Here is a 20,680-nt window from a genome sequence, read left to right on the forward strand (position 1 = left end):
CAAAGACAAACACTCCCGTACACGTTCACACACACAGGCACACGCCAAGTCACAGACTCCCTCACATGCACTCAGACCCAGAGATCAAAGCCACACGTGGATGCACTTTCACGAAGACACACCCCCCCACACACAGTTATGTAAACGGACACACGATGACACAGACACAGAGATCACACACACACCGATCACGCACATTCACACACCGAACCTCACCCAGCCACCCACATGGCAGAGGAGGTCTGGAAAAGGTGGAGCCTGGGCCTCGGATGGGGACCGCCCCGTGTGCCACCCCGTCCACCCCAGGGCGGCACCTGCTGGCTTCTTCTACTTTGCCCTTCGCTCCTCGCACCCCCAGCTGGGAAGGGGAGCGGTGCAGCAGAACACAGTCCAAAGGAGGTCAGGGTGGTGGAGGGCGGGCCTCCTGCTGAGCTGCCCTTGACTCACAGGCGGGGAGTGTAGGGGTGCGGGGGTGGGGTGGGGTGGAGGTGCAGTATGAGGATGAGACATAAGCCGCCAGAAGTCACAGCCCGATCTTAGACAGGCTGACTGAGCTGAGAGTTCTCTCTGACAACCATCTTGGCTGGGGGTCCGTAGTATCCCCAACAACCCCCAACCAGGAAAGGATAACGACCCCATGCCGCCAAGCCAGGGGAGAGATTGTCGGCGGGCAGACAGGCTTCCCGGTTCCACTCCCCCATCCTCCCCGTGCGTGCCCTTCTCCTTAGGGGCCCAGTCCTGCAGACTTCGCTTTCTTTCCAGCATGGAAAGCCAAGTGCAAAGACAAGCTCTTTATCAGCAATGGAACCCAGTGACATGGCTTGGGGTTCAAACTGGGAGCGTCAGGTACTAGTTCCTCTGGAGCCCCGAGGAAAAGCCAGCATTCCTTGAAAATGGCAGAAGCCACCAAAAGTCATCCTGCCCGTATCAGAACGACGTACTGAAACTGCGCTAACAAATCCAGAAAGACACATCACATAATAATTGGGAGGGAATGAAGTGAATTAATACAGGTGAGTGGAAAGTCTCTAGAACAGTACCTGACGTGTAGAGTAATTGCTCGAAAAGCGTTTGCTCTCACAGATAGATGGGAAACATGCAAAGACGGAGTGACGTGCTCAACATGGCAGAGAGGAAAGGAACACCCAAGTGTCCTGATTCCTGCCTCATTCGGGGCTCAGGTATGTTAAATCCTTTCTGGAATACAGATGAGGGTCTAAATAAATTAGTTTGGTGGCTAAATAGGTTTCACCAACTCTTAGGAAATCAGAGTAAACAGAAAAATTAGATTCCTGCCCTCCTACTTGCTACAGCCAAAAGATTGGATCCTCTTTATAAGTTCGCAAGCACAAGGCAGGAAACCAGATGAGTCTCTGCTCCCACCCGTGAGAACCCTTGCTACAATCAACAAGCTCCATAAGAGGGAAACTTCTCTGCTCCATTAGTTGCTCCTCCTCCTCTCTCCTGACACTTCCAGGTAAGCTCAAGGTGAGGAAATGTCAGCTTCTCCCAGCTGCCCACCAATATCCCAACCACCAACCTTCCTGGAATTTTGGTGGGCTCTTCCTATTCACATTTGGCACTCTGCGCTGTAGGGGTTTAGAATTGTTACCCCCATATGCCACTTTGGCATACTGATTATTTTGAATAAAAGGTATTTGAGAAACAGCAATGCAAGAAAGACACTCTGAACCTCCTTTGTCCCCCTGACAGCAAGAGCTAAATCTCGCATGTGAAAGGTACCCCTCCTGTAAGGGGCAGAGGGTTGGGGTGGGGGCCTGGGGAGGGTAGAAGGCATCCTTATCACCAGGGACTGGGAATTTAGGGCCAAGAAGGCCATATAAATAAACCTTGTTACTTCACCATTTTACTACCCCAAGCCCGAACCTCTCTGTCTTGTCAATCCTTCATACATTTATTGTTTCTTTGTCTAAAAAGTATAAAGCCCCTTGCTCTGGTGACATCTTTGAATCTTGTATTTTTGTGGGGTTCCCATCCTTTAGTAATTAAATACATTTTTCTCCTGTTAACCTGTCTTTTTATCTTTGGGTGGGGGATTCTCAGCCAAGAATCTAGAAGGGTAGAGGGAAATTTATTCTTCCTGCCCTACAGCATTTTTAGGTGTGATCGGGTAAGATGCGGAGTAGAGTCGAGAACAGGAATGCTACAGTCAGTAAAAATAAGATGCAACTAACAAGAAAAAAAAAACAGCTAAATGTTTTTAATTCTTTTAGGAAAAACAGGAGGACTCTGGAAAATAATCCTCCTCAAAGGGGAGAGATAGTTTCCGTAGTTATTCACATAATCCCCCCATGGCTTTGTCCCCTTGATCTTTTTACTTTCCAGGCACACAGACGAGGGAGCCTAATTACAGGAATGTCTGGCCCCTGCTCTCCTGCCATCTTCACATATTTCCATTAATCTTCAAGACTCTCACCCCCCATTAATTCAAAATTGCCTCATCTGTAGTTAAAAAGTGAAGTTAATTAGACTCTGGAGCTTCTTTCTTTTTTCCTTTGGCCAATTCCCCAAGCTTAGACTAAGAGTCTGCCTTCATTGAGGCTTTCTGAGTTTGTGACCTGGGGTGGAGAGAGGTATACCAAAAGCACTCATGCTTGCAGGGACTCTCTCACAAAAGGCAGGAGCATGAGCCCTGGCGTTAGATCTGGATTTGGAGGAGTTTCTTAACTACTCCAGAGCTGTTTCCTCAGCTGTAAAAGCAGGTGCCCGCACACAGTGCCCAGCTCGGCTAGCGGAGGCAAATATCAATGGGACAGCCTCTGGAGGGGGGTTTCTAGCCAAGACCTCGCAGCAGAGCATCCGGGGACATGCTGCATTCTGCCACCGTTTCCTGGAGTCTGAGGTCTCTCCAGTTCCAGAATGTGATCCTCGTGGGAGGATGCCCCGTCTTAGACTTCTTTATATCTTTTAGAGAAGGAAACCTATTCCTTGCTTGTGAAGAAGATCAAGTGTGAATACGTACTGGGAGAAATTAGGGTAAGGGGGATAAATGGGACCAACAGGGCGTTCATTGTGTGAGTCACACATCAAGGCTCCTGAAAGATACCCTGGGGACTCAGGAAACTGATCTGCTGGCCGTTCCGTGTTGACTAAATGCGTTTGAGCCTAAAACTGCTTCTCACAACAAAGCTTCCAACTACTTCAGGGTATGAGGCTCAGTTTTTTAATGCATGATATATGTCCCTTTTAACAAGACCTGATCCTGCCCCTCAAGACAGTCTCATGGGCCATCTGGGAAAGAAGGTGTCTCCAGCAACTTCTGTGGGATGGTGTGATCCCGTGCCGTGGTGGGAAGTATCAAACCCACTGGGATGGGTCCCGGGGACGGTTCTAGTCAACATCCTTCTTGACCACACGAATGAAAGGAAATCCCAAAGCTGACTCATCCATTTGATAGAAATGCACACAGAATTCACAAATACCTGGAAAATCATCTGTAAAAATTATTCTACGTGAAGTGGATAAATCAGGTGGTACAAAGGGCAATGTATATAGTTACACGCTCCGTTCCCTAGTTACAAATACAGAGCGGGGAAAGGTGGAGGAGGCCTGAGCGGAGCCTGGAACCACAGAACTCACAGCCAACCCAAGGCTCGTTCAGAGGCAGCCCAGTGGGCCCTTCATGAACAAGCTGGCTGGTAGCTCGCTATCATGAGGACCATTCTCCATATGAAACCATATCCAGTCACTTGCCCCTCTTGGTATTCACACCTCTTTGCAGCCCCCACCACATGATAGCATGATTGCTCTGTGTGACCAAGAGAATCTGGCAGAGTGATGGCACGTCACCTTCAAGATTAGGTTCACAGAAACTGAGGGCTTTAGCCTTGGGCTCTTTGTCTTTCTCATCTCTTAGTATCAGGTAAGCCGGCCGCCATGTTGGAAGGACACAAACTGCGCTGTAAAGAAGCCCACATGGCAGGGGTGTGGGGGTGAGGGCGGGGGGGTGGGGGGGCAGATATCTGGCCATCAGCAGGACAGTCACTGAGACCTGCCAACAAACCGGCTCCAGACACCTGCAGCCCCAGCTCCTTCCAGATTCTGGACCCACAGCAACTGTGAGATGGTAATTAATGTTTGTCGTTGAAGCTGCTAAGTGTTGGGATCATTTGTTACACAGCAGTTGATGACTAATACACCTTCCACGGCTGCTGCGTTCCTTGCCGTGTGGCCCAGCACCTGCTGCAGGCTTAGGACAGCAGATGCCCCATCAGTACTTGTGATGGAGTAAATGATCGGTAGGAACAACCCCTCTACTGTAATTGTATGAGTCAGACATGTTTCTAAAGAAGAGGCAACAGGCTGAGTGAAAGAAGCTGGCCACAAAAGACCACATCCTGTATGATTTCATTTACTCAAAATGTCCAGGATAGGCAAGTCCATAGAGACAGAAAGGAGATTCATGGTCACCAAGGGCTGGGAAGGCTGGGGAGAAGTGGGGAGTGACTGTGAATGGGTATGAGGTTTCTTTTTGGAGTGATGAAAATGTTCTACACTCAATTCCGGTGACAGTTGTGCAACTCTGTAAATATAGGAAAACCGTGGAATTGTGCACATGAAGTGAAATATAAAGCTTGTTTTATTAAAAGAGGAGGAGGAGGAGCTCAGGCAAGGTCACGGGTCCCAAGTAGGGAGTGGCACCTAGGGAGGCCGGCCACCAGCAAGGCTGGGGAAACGAAGTGGAGGGGTTTCCCCATGCCTGGGGCAGAGACCTTGGTGCGAAGGATAGCTACCAAAGCCTCGGATGCCGTGGGGTGGGATGCTTGGAGCAGCTCCCCGAAACTTGGCAAAAGGAGGTTTGCCTGCTAATCTTCCAGGGAGACCCTGCCTGGTTTCAAGCTGCGCAGAGCCCAACGTGCCGAGCCTGGACATGGCTCTGACTTCCCATCCTCCGTAGATGACGCCCCCCACCCGACGTACACCCACCTCTCCTAGGCCCTTCCACCTGCCAAGCCAAGGTAGGGCCACAAAACCACAGGCGGCAATTGTCCCAAAGCTCAGCTGGCCCCGTAAGTGAGCTGACATTACAGGAGTCACCAAATGATTCAGGTGAGTCGGTCCTTGCTGAAAGCCCCCCAAAAGGAGTAGTGAATTTTAGACAAAAGAAAGGATTTAAACAGCACAGAGTAAACTCGTACATGGTACCTAAGAGGTGGTCAAGGCTGAAAACAGAAGCAGCTTCGAAGCAGATTTTTTTTTTAAAGACAGAGAGCACATGAGCAGTAAGGGCGGGTAGGCAGAGGGAGAGGGAGAGAGAGAATCTCAAGCAGGCTCCATGCCCAGGGTGGAGCCCTATGTGGGGCTTGATCTCACAGCCCTGAGATCATGACCTGAGCCGAAATCCAGAGTCGGACGCTTAACTGACTGAGCCACCCAGACACCCCTCAAAGCAGACTTTGACTAAGTTGTTGGGCAAGAATGTCTTATGCAGCCCTCGGTGGTGTTGGAATCTTTTGTCTCTCTCTGGCCTTCGACACTGGCTTTGGAGGCAGCATCCCATAATGCAGAGAAGCCGGTGGTTGGACCCAAACAGTCCTTCGGTGCACCCTAATGAGTCTAGGATGAACTTGGGAGACACCCAGGAACCCCCTAACATTATACTCTAAGAGCCTTTCTCTGGGGGAGAGGTCCATGATCTTTAGCAGATTTTCAAAAGGATTTAAAATCTGAAAAAGATCAGGAGCCACTGAGTGGTGGGGGTTTTCTAGGATAGGTAGATGATGGATTTCTTCTTTGGCAAATCTGTATCTTACAAGCCTTTCATAACTAGCTTGCACTGATCCTATACAACTAAAAATATTTAGCACACACGCATGCACACATTTATAAAACATAGCACACATATTAAAAACACCCACGGGCAAGATCCCAGCCTATAATACCCAGAAGATCTAGACTGCCCCAATATCAAGACCCCCAAATAATTAATATCCTTTAAAACTGCAAATTCCACTTCCTCCTTCTGTTCTGACCCCCTAAGCTAATCACACGCACACACACACAGAGGGGTAGCAGTGGAGATGGGTTCCCTTCTCAAGGGTCTCAGCTAAGGGGCGGTTCACCCCCTTCTCCTGGGGTCTGGCTCTGCAGCTGGCTGTCTACCCAGGCACTCAACACTCCAGTTCCCCATCCGGCCATGGGTTTACATGTCCTCCTCCCCTCCTGTTCTTGCGAGACCCCAAATCTGCAGACTACTTATGTTGCGGACGACACACAGTGCTCTGAACACCTCCCTCCATCATCCATCATGGGGTCAGTCTCTCCTCGGCAAGTGCCCCTGGGTCACCTCCTTCCCCTCCCAGAGCAGGTCTCCAGGCCACTTCTGCCCCTGGGAGCTTCTGGATATGTTCAGACTCTGTCCGGAACAACAGCCTTGCATGGTTTATCGGGGCAGAGCCCATCGCTGGGCACCTGCCATCAGCCGGCAAAGCGTAGGCGCTTTCTGTCTCTTTTCTCATCTATTGGTCACGCCAAGCCCCTAAGGCAGGCCTCCTGTTTTGTGAAGGAGGAAAGCGGGGCTCAAGGAGGTTATGGAATGAGAGAGCCGGACCCAGGCTGGCCCCGGAGGCTGCTGTCAAGGCTACGCCACACGGCCTCTCCTGGGTCAGTGCAAAGGAACTGGATTGGGGCCGTTGACTGAAGAGACACCTGAGTTCTGCTGCTCTGTTTGTCACCCACCATCAGAGGACTGTCAGACGGACTTCCCGCAAAAGGTTCAAGAGTTGGGCAAGGAGGGGACTGAGATTTCAGATGCCAGGCCCTGCTTCCTCGGGACAGAGGGGGAGAATGGGCACCACCCTGGGCAGACTGGGGCAGGGCTGGGTACAGAAGCCACATCCTCCTGGCCTGTCTGGCTCTAGAGGACCAGAGGCCAGGATGTCAGCTCTCCCAGAGTTGCAGGACCAGCAAGAACAGGGAAGGCTGCTTGGAGCCCAACTAAGTCCTGGGGTGGGGAGAGGGGAGGGGGGACGGGTCAGAATGGGCTGGGAAGCCCCTCTGCATAGCCACGGACTCTCAGAGGCCTCGCCCATCCTCCTGCCTGGGGTCCAGATCCCCCTGCCCCAACCAAGTGCTCCCTCCCAAATGCAGCCACATTTGGAGACAGCCCAGCACAGGGGTGAGGAACAGGCCCTGTCACTTCCTGGCTGGGCAATCCCTAAGTAAGTTACTAAGTGTTTCCGTGCCTCGGTTTCCCCTTCTATAAAGCAGGGATCGCAACAGTACTTAGAAGAATAAATCTGCATTTTCAAAGTGCCCGCAACACGACAGAGTGGGTGCGTGTTGCCATTATAATTATCAGACAAAGAAACAGCCCGGTTAACAAAGGTGGCGATTCTGAGCTGGCTGATGGGGAAACTCCGAAGTACGAATGCTTGCTGATTGGCTCCACAGAAAAAGAAACTGGTTCTGGATGCCTCTGCTCTAGAGCTGGTGGTGCCCGTTCTCAGAGTGAGGGGCTGGAGAATTTCAGCCGGGAGTTCTGACCTGCTCTGGCCCTGCCCTGCGATTCCTTCTATCCCTCGGCCTTACCCAACCTCCCCCCAGCAGACTCAGGGGCGAATTGTGCTCCCCATGCCCTCTCCAACCCATCCTGGCCGATGGCCTCAGCGTGCTGACCACTGGGGCCAGCAGGATCCTCCTCAGGGCCCCAGGCCCTGCATGCTAACAGGAATTGGCTGTGCTTGGTTGGGCCCACATCAGCTCACGCCAGTTGCTCACCTTAGTAATTACACAACACGGAAGAGGAAAAGCAGATGAAATATGGGTGTATAAAGAAAGAGCCGTTTCCATGACAACGAAGCAGAATGCTTTAGAAACCCAATGAAGAGGAGTCATTAAAACAAACTTTCCATTGCAGCGGAATGGCCAAGGCATGAGAGACTGGGGGGAAGGAGCAAAGTTTACAGGGACTGTCGCCCTTGGGGCCTTGCCTCTGTGCATCAGTGAACCAACGTACATGTATGCGTTTTAGGTTAAAATGTCTGGATTTGAGGGATAACATTTTATTTTATTTCTTTTTCAGGTAGACTCCATGCCCAAGGTGGGGCTTGAACTCACAAACCTGAGATCAAGACCTGAGCTGAGACTGAGTCGGAGGCTTAACCGACTGAGCCACCCAGGCGCCCCTGGGTTTGAGGGGTAGCATTTTAATACTCTCTACACCAACCAGAGTTTCGGCGACTCAACCAGCGAATCACACAGGAAAACGGGACTCCTATTAAGCCGTTTACGGTTTGTCATGATTGCGGCCAATCATCCTTCACGCCGTTTTGCCCCGATCCACCCTTTCAAACTATGGTGAGAGATGCTGTCCTGGGAGTAGCGGAAGCCACAGAAAAAACACAAACATCTTCCCAGAGCGTCCATCTGACTCAATGTTTAGGGGGAACTATGCCTCCTAGTAAAATAAACACAGGCTTATCATGGAATAGAATGTAAAATTAACGTTCGTGTTAAAAATAAAACTGGAAGCTTCAAAGCAAGGTCATGGCTGGAGTGGGCTGCAGGAGGCCAGGCTTGCATCTCCCAGCCCCTCTAGGACAGGCATGGTCCATGAGGGCCAAGGTCACGGCCAGCCGCCAGACCTTCCCCCAACCACTTTCCCACACACCTGCGGCACAGGGCTCGTGGGGTGGCTGCCTTCAGGGCACCTTGCCCACTTGGTAGCCCCCCGTCTTGCTGCTGCCACTCAAAATGACCGGGCTGACCCAAGGTCCAACTGCCACGGCCAAGGTCCAACTGCCACGGCCAAGGTCCAATTGCCACAGCCAAGGTCACTGGATGGCAGACCTCACGGGCAAACTGCTCTTGCCTGCCAGTCCAGGCCAGGTGGGCTAGTCCAGGGGCTGCTCCTCTCACCCCCTCCCTTCTGCTCTGAAGGAAGAAAAGGCCCAGAAAGATCTCACCCCCTCAGCCCTCCGCTCTTATTCCCCAAACTCCTTTAGACCCTGAAGGGTTAGAAAAAGCTGGAAAAAAATAAACGTTGGGCTTTGACACATCTGAGAGAAGCAGGCTGATAACAAAGGACAAAGCCATTCCGACTTTTAGGTATAAAACAGTGGTATTTGTTGCCACATGCTCTGTGCCTTTCATACGGGTCAGCCCCGGGAGGGTCAGATGAAATGATGGGTGGATAGACTTTACGACGCAAGCAAACCCCAACAATCAGTGACCCCTGTCATTAAAAACCCACTCGTTCCCATAACGTGGGCTGCAAGGATTCATTCATCCAGTGGCAAAAATAGCGATTTTTGGAGAGCCCGTGACCTTCGACAGGTTTTTCCTTATTTCTAATCTTTTCGATAATCAAATAAAAGAAGTACTTGTTCCCGATTTTCAGAAAAAAACCTGGAGGCTCAGAGAGGGAAAATAACTTGCAAGGTCATCCACGTGTCAAGCGTCAAAGCTAAGACCTGGACTTCCATCGAATTCTAAAGTTCTGGCTTTTGACACTAACATTAAGCTTTCTTTCCACTCGTTCTTGAAACACTGTGCCTTGTGCTGTGCTTCCCACCAGAAATAGGAAGCCACACATACCTTCAGAAACTACCACATGGTCAACGTGCTGCTGCATTTAATTCAAAAAAAGACCACAGCTCCTCACGGCTTTCCGAATGATGGCAGATGGGCCGTATTACTCAAATATTCGCCACACCACCCAATAGGGAACGAAGATTCAGGACCTGGGGATTCCGGCGCCCAGACCCAGGAACCACCAGAAACAGGAGGTATGGTCTTGCTTGTCCTTTCCTTGGCTCTGAACACAGAGACAGGTGACGGGGAAAGTTGACGGTTTTCAGTGTTTTACCCCCTAAGAGAAAACTTCTTGAGAAAAGGTTATTTGAGACCCAGATCCCGGTTTCATTAACTTCCTCCTCAGACCCAGGTGGGCAGCAGAGGAGAATGCACACACTCAGCGCGCCCCAGCACTGTCTGCTCCCCTGGCATCCCCCTCACTTGGGGCTCCCTGAGGTCTACCGGAGAGTGGCCCCCACCTTCCTCTACGGGGCTGCAAAAGCAGGTTTCAAGGGCAGCAACCCAAGCTGGTGCCAAAGCCCAGGGGTCCTGCCTTTGAAGTGCCTGCCTCAGTTTCCCAAACTGTTTGATGGAGCATCTGGAGGTCAGCTGTGGAACAGCCACCAAAATGAGCTCTGGACTCGACCATCTAGTGAGTCTTTATCTGCCACTTGCACACGACAGAGACTGCGGGACCGCAGGGGGACAGGGTCCTGGAGAAACAGCCCTGTCGGGGGTTCAGGATTCTGGGCAGCCCGTCACGGCTCTTCTCATCTCCTGGGAGGTAAGCATCACGTGGCACAGGCTCATCCGCTTGCCTTAGGGAGGCTCACACCCAAATCCAGCCAGACAGCCAAGGACACTGTCCATTTCACCGGAGGGCGGCTGTCGGCTTCTTTCTGGGACTGTCTGTGTTTAGAGCAGGAAACTGATCCCTGTGTTTAACCTAAATCCCTTTGGCGTAAGTGTGTACCGTCTGCCCTAGTGGAAACAAGATGAATCTTGAGGGTGAGTGGAGACTTGTTAACTTAAATTAGAATAATGGTAAGGACAGTAACAGCTAATATTTCCTGACTGTCAACTACGGGCCAGCCAATGTTCATTATCTAATTTGATCTCATTTAATCCTTGAGACAACCCGACAAACAGGTCGAATTAGCTTCATTTTACAGAGGAGGAAGCCAAGGATCAGAGAAGGTAAATAATCTACTCAAGGTCACACAGCTGGCAAGTGGCGAAGCTAAGGTTTTGAATCTGAATCCATCCGATTCCAGAGTTCAAGGGTTTAAACCACTGCATTACACTGCAGCAAACCTCATGTTAAACACACAGCTAGAGCCAAGAAGAAAGCTATTTAACCTCATTAGCAATAAAAGAAACACATTTAAGATGATTACCTTTGGAGCCTATGAGTAAAACATTTTTTCCCAATATTATTTAATACTAGTGAACGTGTCATGAAACTATTATGTATCACTGGGATAAACTGGTCCAGTCTTCCTAAATCGAAAACCATTTAGCAGGAAGAGCCATCAAAATGTTCAATGCCGGGGCGCCTGGGTGGCTCAGTCGTTAAGCGTCTGCCTTCGGCTCAGGTCATGATCCCAGGGTCCTGGGATCGAGCCCCGCATCGGGCTCCCTGCTCAGGGGGAAGCCTGCTTCTCCCTCTCCCACTCCCCCTGTTTGTGTTCCCTCTCTCACTGTGTCTCTCTCTGTCAAATAAATAAATAAAATCTTTAAAAAAAAAAATGTTCAATGCCTTTGATGCAATGATTCTTTTTTTTTTTTCAAAATTTATTTATTTGAGAGAGAGAGTGCGTGCGCACTTGCGTGCACAACCGGAAGGGGCAGAGGGAGAGTCTCAAGCAGACTCCACGCTCAGCCTGGAGCCCGACGTGGGGCTCGATCCCATGACTCTGAGATCATGATCTGAGGCAAAACCAAGAGTTGGACGCGTAGCCAACTGAGCCACCCAGGCGCTCCTGATAGAATAATTCTCGAATATGGGCAAATGTCAATGACGGGATTTTGAGTCTCGTGGGCACGTGTGTGTGTGTGTGTGGCTGGAAGCAACATAAACGTCCCACAATGGAAGATGCTTGATAAAACGATGGTGTCCCTTAGGACACTTACAATACCACTGGGAAGGATGGCTTGGTTGCAAAGCAAAGAGGAAAAATGCCAACAAGCCGACATCGTGAAGGAAGCAAACTACAGAAGCACATGCCTTGCTCGTCAAAAAATTAAGCATAGGATTACCAACAACCCAGCAATTCCCCTTCTGGACCATGTACCCAAAAGAATTCAAAGCAAGGACGTGAACAGATATTTGTACACCCGTGTTCATAGCAGCGTTATTCCTAGTAGGCAAAAGACAGAAGCAGCCCAAGTGTCCGTGGACCGATGAATGGATAAACAAACCGTGGCATCTACACCCAATGGAACCTTATGCAGTCTTAAAAAGGAAGCACATTTTCACACAGGCCACAACATGGATGAACCTTGAGGACATTACGCAAAGTGAAATAAGCCGGTCACACAAGGACAGACGTTGTATGCTTCCACTAATAAGGCACAGAGAGCAGAATTCGGAGGGACAGAAAGTAGAATGGTGGTTGCTGGCCGGTGGCGGGGGGGGGGGGGGGCGGGAGGGAAGAATGGCTCCTTATTGCTTCATGGGGACAGAGTTTCAATTTTGCAAGATGAGAAAGTTCTGGAGATGGCGGTGCTGCTTGCAGGACAGTGTGAATGTACCAAATGCCACCGAACTGTACACGGTCAAGATGGCAAAGTTTTTCGTGTATATTTTACAATTGAGACACAAAAATATAAAAACTCACCTGCTTATGAGGTCCAACTGTATTAAAAGTGCACCCCCCCAAAAAAAGGGAAAAGATAGTCCAACTGGCAGTGGCTGCATTGGGGACAGCGGGATCATGACACTCACGGGCCACCCGCTGTACTCCAGCTCCTTACAGGCATTGCCTGTTCCACCATGGGGCTCTGTGCCTGGCCCTAGACATGTGACAACATACGAAATCTTACAGGCTGGTGATATTACTATACCCATGTTACCCCCGGGGATTCTGAGGTTCAGGAGGGTTAAGTAATTTGCCACAGGTCACTCAGCAGATAAAACGAGGTTGAGATTAAAACCCAGTCTGGCTGGCTCCAAAGATAATGCTTCTTCTTCCATGCAGAGATCCCTCCACCACCTCTGTGCCCCGTCCCACCCCACCATACTTAAGTGACTTTTCAAAATTTCAATAACAGGGCTATGACCTTGCTTCCCTGTTGATAAGAAAAGACTTCTCCCAGATTTCACAACCAAAGCAAAGAGCGGCAATGCACACACACACCCCTCTCCTGTCCTGGGGGGGGGAGGCTGGGGGAGGGGGAGAGGAGGCAGGAGAGCGGCCCTGCCCTCCAGAGAGCCCTGGAGCACTCCTTAATTGCACCCCCAGGTCCGGGGAGCTCCGGATCCCTCTCAGTACCACCAGCTCCATCCCACAGCAGACACAGCAGCAAAACCAGCCCTGCCCCCACCTCTCCTGGTTGGGGGCGGGGGCTGCTCAACAGAGGAAACTCCAAAATGAGAAGTGCTGTGTGGCCCCAAACAGAGGGTGGGGGAGCCCTGGCTGGGAGAGGCCCTGAGCAGCGAAGGAGCTGTTCTTGAAGGGAAGGGGGAAGGTCAGGAGAGAGACCGAGACCGGAGGACTGCCTGGAGGCAGGGGCAATTCTCTGCAGGTGCAGAACTTAGCCTGCGGGCAACTTCTCCAAGCTTGGGACTTGTCTTTTCTGCTCTTGGGACCCTGGGGAGGGGGACTGCCATTGGCAGAGCCACTACTAAGGTGGCTACCAGTTCACAAAGCTGGGAAAGGGAAGCTGGAGATAGGAGAGGAAGGGTAGAGACTGGGAAGCAGTAGCCCAGGGCCCAGACGCAGGGGACGGCTGGTTCCCTGCAAAGATAACTGTGTTCAACACCTTCCCGGGAGATACTGAAAGAAACGTGCTCCTGTCCACCTGCCGAGGGCTGAATGGTGGCCCCAAAAGGATGTGTCCATGTTTCAACCCTAGGAACCTGGGGATTATTTGGGAAAATCACTATCCAGAGAAAGAGTCGCTGCAGATGTAATTAAGTTAAGGATGGGCCCTAAATCCAATGACAAGTGTCCTTTAAGAGACAGCAGAAAGACACAGACACAGAGGAAAAGGCCAAGTGAAGAGGGAGCAGAGAGTGGGGTGGCGTGGCCACAAGTCAAGGACAGCCCGGAGCCACCTCGAGCTGGGAGAGGCAAGAAGGAGTCTTCCTTAGGCCCCTGGAGGGAAGTAAGGCCTTGTTGACACCTTGACTCAGAACTTCTGAGCTCCAGAACCGCGAGAGAATACACTTCTGCTGCTTGAAGCCACAGAATTTGTGGTAATTTGTTACAGCGGCCCCAGGAAACAGATATAGCATCATTCCAGGACATAAATCTGACCCAGGCAGCTTGCTCCCTTTCTGTGGCTTCCCTCTCCCCTCCCCCCACTCTCCTGGTATTTTCTCTAAGTGGAAAGCATTTTCCCCAAAGTGAGTGAAACAGAAGCGAACTGAAATACCACTTTAGAAATGCCACTCCCATTCCTCCGATCACTCTCCCTCTCGGCCCAGAAAGTAGGCGGCCTTGAGAAGCACCCTTTTCTAGAAGTCCTGACCCCCCCTTATCCAAGGGAGACAGGTTATCACCTCTGGGGAAGGAGTGGGTGGGGGGTGGTTCTCACAGGCCAGGGCAGCTGGAACCTTCACTGCGCCGACCTCAGGCCCCGCGGACTGTGCGGGCCCCCAGGGAGGGGAGAGTGGGCCACCGTGTGGGTCTGCAAGGAAGGAGTGGGGAGGGAGGTTCCCGGGGTTTTAAATTTTTTTTTTCCATCTTGAAACTGGCAGAATTTCTGATATGATTGCGGGGGATTTCCACCAACCAAATTAAAGAAAATTCAGTTTTAGCATTAGCTGCAAGGAGAGAGAGGAGGAGTTTTGCAAGCCTTGCCATTTATGAAACACTGGCCGTGGCACAGAGGAGAATGTCTTCCTCCCTTCCTGACAAGTCAGGCTCCTGCCGTCCTGCAGCTGGTGGTCAATGACTACATGCCTCCGCCATCAGACAGGGCAGCACCAACCCCCCATCCTCCTGGAGCACTTCCCTCTGGACCTGCCCCTCCAACAGCTTTGCTGGGAAACATGTTTGTCCCCTGGGGAGTGGCTGAAAGAGCTTTTCTAAGGTCCCACGGTAAAGAAACGTTTGGTGGGGCCCCACGCCCCATCACCAGACCCGCAGAAGCATCTGGCCTCTGGGAGGGAGGAGACTGCTCTCTAAACAAAAATCGTTTTGAAAAATAAGCCAGCCAAAGGGGAATTGCTTCATGAGTTGCACATTCACTTCTCCCTTTAACTGTGCAATTGAAGAAAAACAAGGTGAAGCAGGAACTGACCCCTCACACCCCCATTCACACGCCCACAATCTCCCCGGACACAGCAGTACTGGGAGTACAAGCTAACCAGGCCTGAGGCTGGTCTCTAGTTATGTGCGGACTGCCTTCATCTCATAAGCCCCCTACCCACCCACCCGAGGGCTGGTACCCTCCCCGCCTGCCGGCCTCGTTCCTAGCAGAGCCCCTGTGAGGGAGATCTCAGTAAACATTTGTTAGACGTAGGAAAGCCAGAGAAAAGTCCTAGTGGAAGGGGACCATCTGCGTGGCCAGGAGCGCCCCTGGGGCACATGCCCTAATTCCAGAAACATGTCTATTTGCTGCGTGGCCAGCACTGTTTCTAAACGTGGGCAGAGGAGGTGGGGGGCAGTGGGGCTCCGAAAGAGGTAAGCTTGGATGTCTCAGAACAGGCAAGGGCCAACTAGGTTTCAAGAGATCCGACCCCCCCCCCCCCCGCCCCATGCCCCTCCCCCCCCAGCGTCCTCCACCACTTGTAGGAGTTTGTGAAAGCGGCACAAGAACCACCCTCAGCAAGTGCTGGGCAGTGCTCTCATGAGGCACGATGGACGATGGGATCCTGAAGTTGAGAAATCAAACCACAGCAGGGTGTGGAAACGATAAAGGGTTGGCAAATTCGTGCTCTAGAGAACGGAAGAGAAAGTTCTATTCCCATCTCTTTATATTTGGTGACAGCCTCCTTAATCAGAAGGTTCTTTGTGCCCACTTAATCACCGCAGTCAAACCTGGTGGTTAATAGTAGGGGCGGCTTTTACCGGGTATTACCAAGGTGGGTCCCTTAGAGGCTGCATCTCTGAAGAGACACTCCAAGGGTCCTCGTCCCTACACCAAGAGAACTATTAGGAAATGTTCTCCTTAATCGGCAAACCCCAGCACCTACAGATGATGGAACTGTTCAGCGGGTTCTGGATCAGCTACTTGCAAGAAAAGTTATGTAACTTTTCTGGGCCTTAGTTTCTTACACTGGAGAATGGAGACATCAGTCAGCTCCTACGACTGCTTAACTGAACACACGTATGTAAAAACGATTGATTCTTTGTGAGGGGGGCGGGAAGAGTCCCAGGAGTACCGTTCACTTGACCAGAACAGCAAGGCCCTGCCAGGCGCTCCAGCGCCGTCCTCTCTCCTGGAAGTGAGCAGTGGGATGAATCCTCAGTTTCAGGGTCCCTTTGGAGCGGCGAACTTTACCCCCGAAGCCCCTGAAAGAGGACCACCCCCACACACACACACCGAGGGCACACCTGCCCCACATACGGGCGCGACAGTGCAGCACGTTTCTGCCGAGCGGGCGGCGCGCAGTGGGGCTTCTGCAGGAGCCCAGGTAAAGCCGCCCCACTGCATAATCTGCTGGGGTTCTAGACCTTCAGCTCTCTCCTTCCAGGGGATCTGAACCAAGTGAAAGCTCCTCGGTCATTCGAAGGCTCCCGAGCGCTCCATCTGCAAACTGGGCAGATCCCAAGGGTGCCGCGGGACCACTTGGTACGTGGACCGCCAGCCCGGGCCGCCCCGGGCGCCCGACCCCAGCCTCGGAAATCCCATCCCCACCTCGTCCCCTCCGGGAGCGCGCTTTTCGGGGCCTCGCATTAGTCCTTTTCCTGGCTCTCTGGACCCCCATCTCCCCACCCGGGCAGAGCACCGCCCGCTACGTGCTCCCGCATCCTGGTCCCCACCAAAGGTCTCCCTGCTCCCCTCTCCCAGATTTCAAGGAAGGTGCAGAGAAGGAAGCCTAAATAAAAACAGGAAACCCGATTTAAAAAAAGAAGCCTCATTCTGGCTGAATTACGGGTAAGAGTATTAAAAAGAAGGGGGGGAAAAAAAGTCCGGAAATGCAAAGCTGGAGGCGGTCTTGCCGCCGTAACCCAGGCTCAGCCGCAGATCCGGGGGCTGGTCTCCGCTGGCGGCTGCAGTAAACACGCGGCAAGCGGTTCCCGAGGCCCCGGGGCCCCCAGGCGCGCCGGGGGCGGGGGGGGCGGAGGGGGCGCCCGGCAGACTCGACTCCGGCGGCGCCCCAGCCCGGTCCCCGCTCGCCGGCGCCGGGGAGGGCGCGCAGGGCCAGGGCGCAGGGCACGGTACGCCGGGCTGCACCGCGCGTGGGAGCGCGAACGGAGCGCCCCCTGGGCCGGCTGGCCAGCGCTCGGGGCAGGGCGCACGCCCCGGGCTCCACGCCCCGCCGCTGGGAGCGCAGCCCGACCGCCGCCGCCGCGCCCGTGAACTCCCCGTCGGGCCCCGCAGGGCGCGCGGTAGCGGCGCAGAGGAGCCGTGCGCGCCCAGGTCCCGGCGGCCACCCCGGGGGGCGCCCCTTGCCGGGCTCTCTCCAGACGCGGGAGGCGCACCCGGCCAGGGCGCACCGCTCGTGGGCACCGGGAGACGCCCGCGAGCCGGTCCCCGAGGTCCCCGAAGCGCCGGGTCCCGGTGCTCTCCCCGACCTCCCCAGACGCAGCCAGAGGCGAGTGCTTACCGTCCCGGCGCGGCTGGCAGGGGCTGGGCGGCTCGGCCCGGCGGCCGCTAGGAGCGAAGGCTCTGGGCGCGAGTGAGCCTCGAGGGAGGGAGGCGGGGCGCGCTGGGGGCGCCCCGCCTGCTGACAGCCCGCACACTCCACTTCCCACTTTGTTTCCTTTTTACTTGCAACAGGAAAAACAACAGGTCCTCCTGCCGCCAGTCTGCACCCCCCCCCGCCCCCGTCCTCTCCACCCCCAAATCCGCACCCCGTCTGCGGCTGGAAGGGCATCATCCCAGGTGTCTCTGGAAGCTGCATTTTGCCCTTCTTCAAAACAAGTTTTCTTTTTATACAAAGGAAAACAACCAAATAAAGGTCCTAAAGCCCATAAAACCCCCACGCCTTCCACATTCACACACCAAGAATTTCCACAGTGGTCAGAGAAAGGCTGGAGGGCGGGAGAGGGAGGCGGCGGCCGCAGCTCCAGGCACCCGGGGGGTGCCCCCCAGCGCCAAGAGCGCCGGGGCTGGGCTCCAGGGACGGTCCAAGAGGCCAGGCAGACAGACTGGAGCAAAGTCCCACTGGCTCAGCCCTGGAGGGAAGACGTGGCCTCCACGCTTGGGGGAGTCAAGAGCAAGGAGGGGGTGTGGGAGTAGCCAGATTACAAGAGTGGCTTCAAATCCTTCTGGGGTGTGATGGCGGAAGAGTCGGTCAGTTGCTTAGACTTAAAGGACCCTCTCCAACAGGGCCTGGGAGGTAAAACACCTGTTTGGTCCCCTTGGAGATATGAGGAACCTGAAACTTGGGAAGACTCTTTCTACCCATGCAATACCCTGGCCTCCGGGACCAGCGTGGGCCCAGCTCTGGCTGCAGCAAAGGGAGGAGCAGAAACTTCCGTGTCCTGCCAGGAAAGGGGAGAGCATTGAGGCAAGACCCGTTGGGTAATAAACGCTTCCGGTGTTCTAAGATCTAGGCTGCAGGCTCTGAATTCTCAGCTAGGCATCTTTGGAGGAGCCAGAAGGGACCATATTGTCCCTTTAGGGAAGAATGTTGGGTCTGTCCCCAGGAACGTACCCTAACATCCTTCCCAACAAAACATCCCAGGCTCACAGCCTCACTCCTACCCCAGGCCCGGCTCACTGGTCCTTGGCAGAGGTCTCCAGACCACTCCAGGGTGCCAGAAGAGAAATGGGCACATCAGAGAGAAAATCTGATGGCAGGGTAAGCAGCCTGCCCTGAGGTTTCCGAACACCTGCCCCAGCCCAGCTTTTGCTAGTTTGCAGTTTAAACAATTTACTCCCTGGCTTTCAGAGTTTGGTGTAAGAAGCCGGCAGATGAGGAATGTTTTTGCCTCATTCAGAAGAATGCTTCACTGAATATTTGCTGACAGCCATTCGCATCATGCTCTGTAACATGCGAGACAGGGACCCAAGGCGTGCCAAATGCTCAGATATGCTCCACCTGTTATTATCTCTGATCCCTACAACAATCTCCCAAGGGCAATCTTAGCCCCACTTTACAGATCAGAAAACCGAGGCTCAGGAAAGTTTAATCATTTGGGGGCCACACAGTCTAACTGCTCCTCTGACCATATCATGCTGCCTATGGCCCAGTTCTAGAAGTTTCACTTTCCTGAAAACCCAGCACATTTCCGTTTTGAGACGGCGCCATAGGATCTCCCTGTGTTGCCCGGGGTGCCAGGAGAAAGAGGCTGACAGTAACACGGGGCTCTGCCGTCGCTCTCCCTTGTCTCTCAAGTTCCCGATAGACTCGCCTTCTGCCTTCCTCTCTATGGTTTCTGATCTCTCTTTCTCACTTTATTTTTAACTGTTGTCATGTGTGTTTGGAGGAAGCTACTTCAAGTTCCCTTTGAATTGTAAACAAAATAGACTAGCCATGGTGGAGAATTTATAGCAGTCCTAGAAGAGAAGGAGCATCTTAGCTGCATGGAAGTCAATGCCTCCTGATTGACATGATCTCCTGAAGGGCCAATCCTTCCGCCCCATGTTATGGAAGGGAAGAAAGAGGTCTCGGTTATTAAAGGGGCTGCTGGTCAGTGAAGAGGCTCCGGCCGGCAGAAGGTGCCCTGCAGCCCGGAGGGGCACACACAGCCCTCCAGACCTGTTTCCTTCTGTCCCCTCTCCTGCAAAACTTCCCCTCCAAAAGCCATCCAGCGTGTGCAGCTTCTCGCGGATGCAGTAAGCATCTTTGTTCAGCTTTGAGGGGCTTCAGCACGGACACCCACACATGCCCACAAGCAGGGTTATCTCAGGGCAGCCAGAGCCAACCTCAGAACCCCAGTGCAGGGGTGCAAGCATGAGAAGCCCACCTCCTCAGCCCCTCCACGAAGGACTCTGGGCACCTGTCTGTGTGCCCCGTCCTGGCAGGAAGTCCACTTTGCTGTGGGTCCTTTCCTCCCAAGCAAACATTACCCAGCTCAAACCCTTGCCCTTTTGCCTTGGCCAAGAAACGTGTGGTGAAGCTTCTTGATTAAGAGCACCTTCCCTGGAGCCAAACTCCTCAGCACTGCCTTGCTGTGGAGCTGTGTGACCTCCGGCAAGTGACTTAAAATTGTCTGAGCCTCCACTCCTCATCTGAGAAAACAGGGATGCTGATCATGGCTTTCGGCATTTAGAATTGTTCTTAGAGGGGCGCCTGGGTGGCTCAGTCAGGTTAAGCTGCCTTGGGCTCAGGTCATGATCTCATGACCTTGGGGTCCCAGGACCCGGACGGAGCCCCAAGTCAGGCTCCCAGCTGAGCAGGGAGTTTGCTTCTCCCTCTCCCTCTCCCCCTCCCCTGCTTGTTCTCTCTCTCTCTCAAATAAATAAAATCTTTTAAAAATTGTTCTTAGAATTACCCGAGGTAATAATACATGGAAACTGCTTCTAACGGTACTGACAGAGCGAACCCCCCAAAAAGGTTAGTTCTCGAGCAATCCTAGAGCAGGGTCTCTGTGCTCCGTGGGACTGGATGTTTCTGCTCTAAAACAACATTTCCCCACAACAGGGTGTGACATATGAACACGTTAGTGGACTGGAAACCCGCTCAGCACGTCAAGTTTACAAAAATGGAATAGAATAGAAATGATCAGATTGTATTCCACGTCGGGAGGGAGAATACTATGGCCTGCGGCTTTTGCCTGGTTTATAGGTACGCGTGAGTGTGCATTAAGTCAAGACATAAAATGCATTTCTTACTGCAGGCCCCGGTCCCGCGATGAGA

The 20,680-nt window shown here is 52.9% G+C and overlaps 1 protein-coding gene across 3 annotated transcripts in view; it reads right to left on the bottom strand.

The window, feature by feature from the left end:
* Window positions 1-17,571, bottom strand: part of PIK3CD (phosphatidylinositol-4,5-bisphosphate 3-kinase catalytic subunit delta) — a 49,365-nt gene extending 31,794 nt beyond the window's left edge. For 2 of the 3 annotated variants that reach the window (XM_036090512.2, XM_036090511.2), the window contains exon 1: window positions 17,480-17,571. The gene's annotated coding sequence lies outside the window, so the exon portion shown is untranslated. The remainder of the gene's footprint in view (window positions 1-17,479) is intronic. The other variant, XM_078073808.1, reaches the window with a different exon arrangement.
* Window positions 17,572-20,680: the final 3,109 nt, after the last annotated feature.

This window comes from Halichoerus grypus, chromosome 5 (assembly GCF_964656455.1).
Source record: "Halichoerus grypus chromosome 5, mHalGry1.hap1.1, whole genome shotgun sequence".
Classification (NCBI taxonomy): domain Eukaryota; kingdom Metazoa; phylum Chordata; class Mammalia; order Carnivora; family Phocidae; genus Halichoerus; species Halichoerus grypus.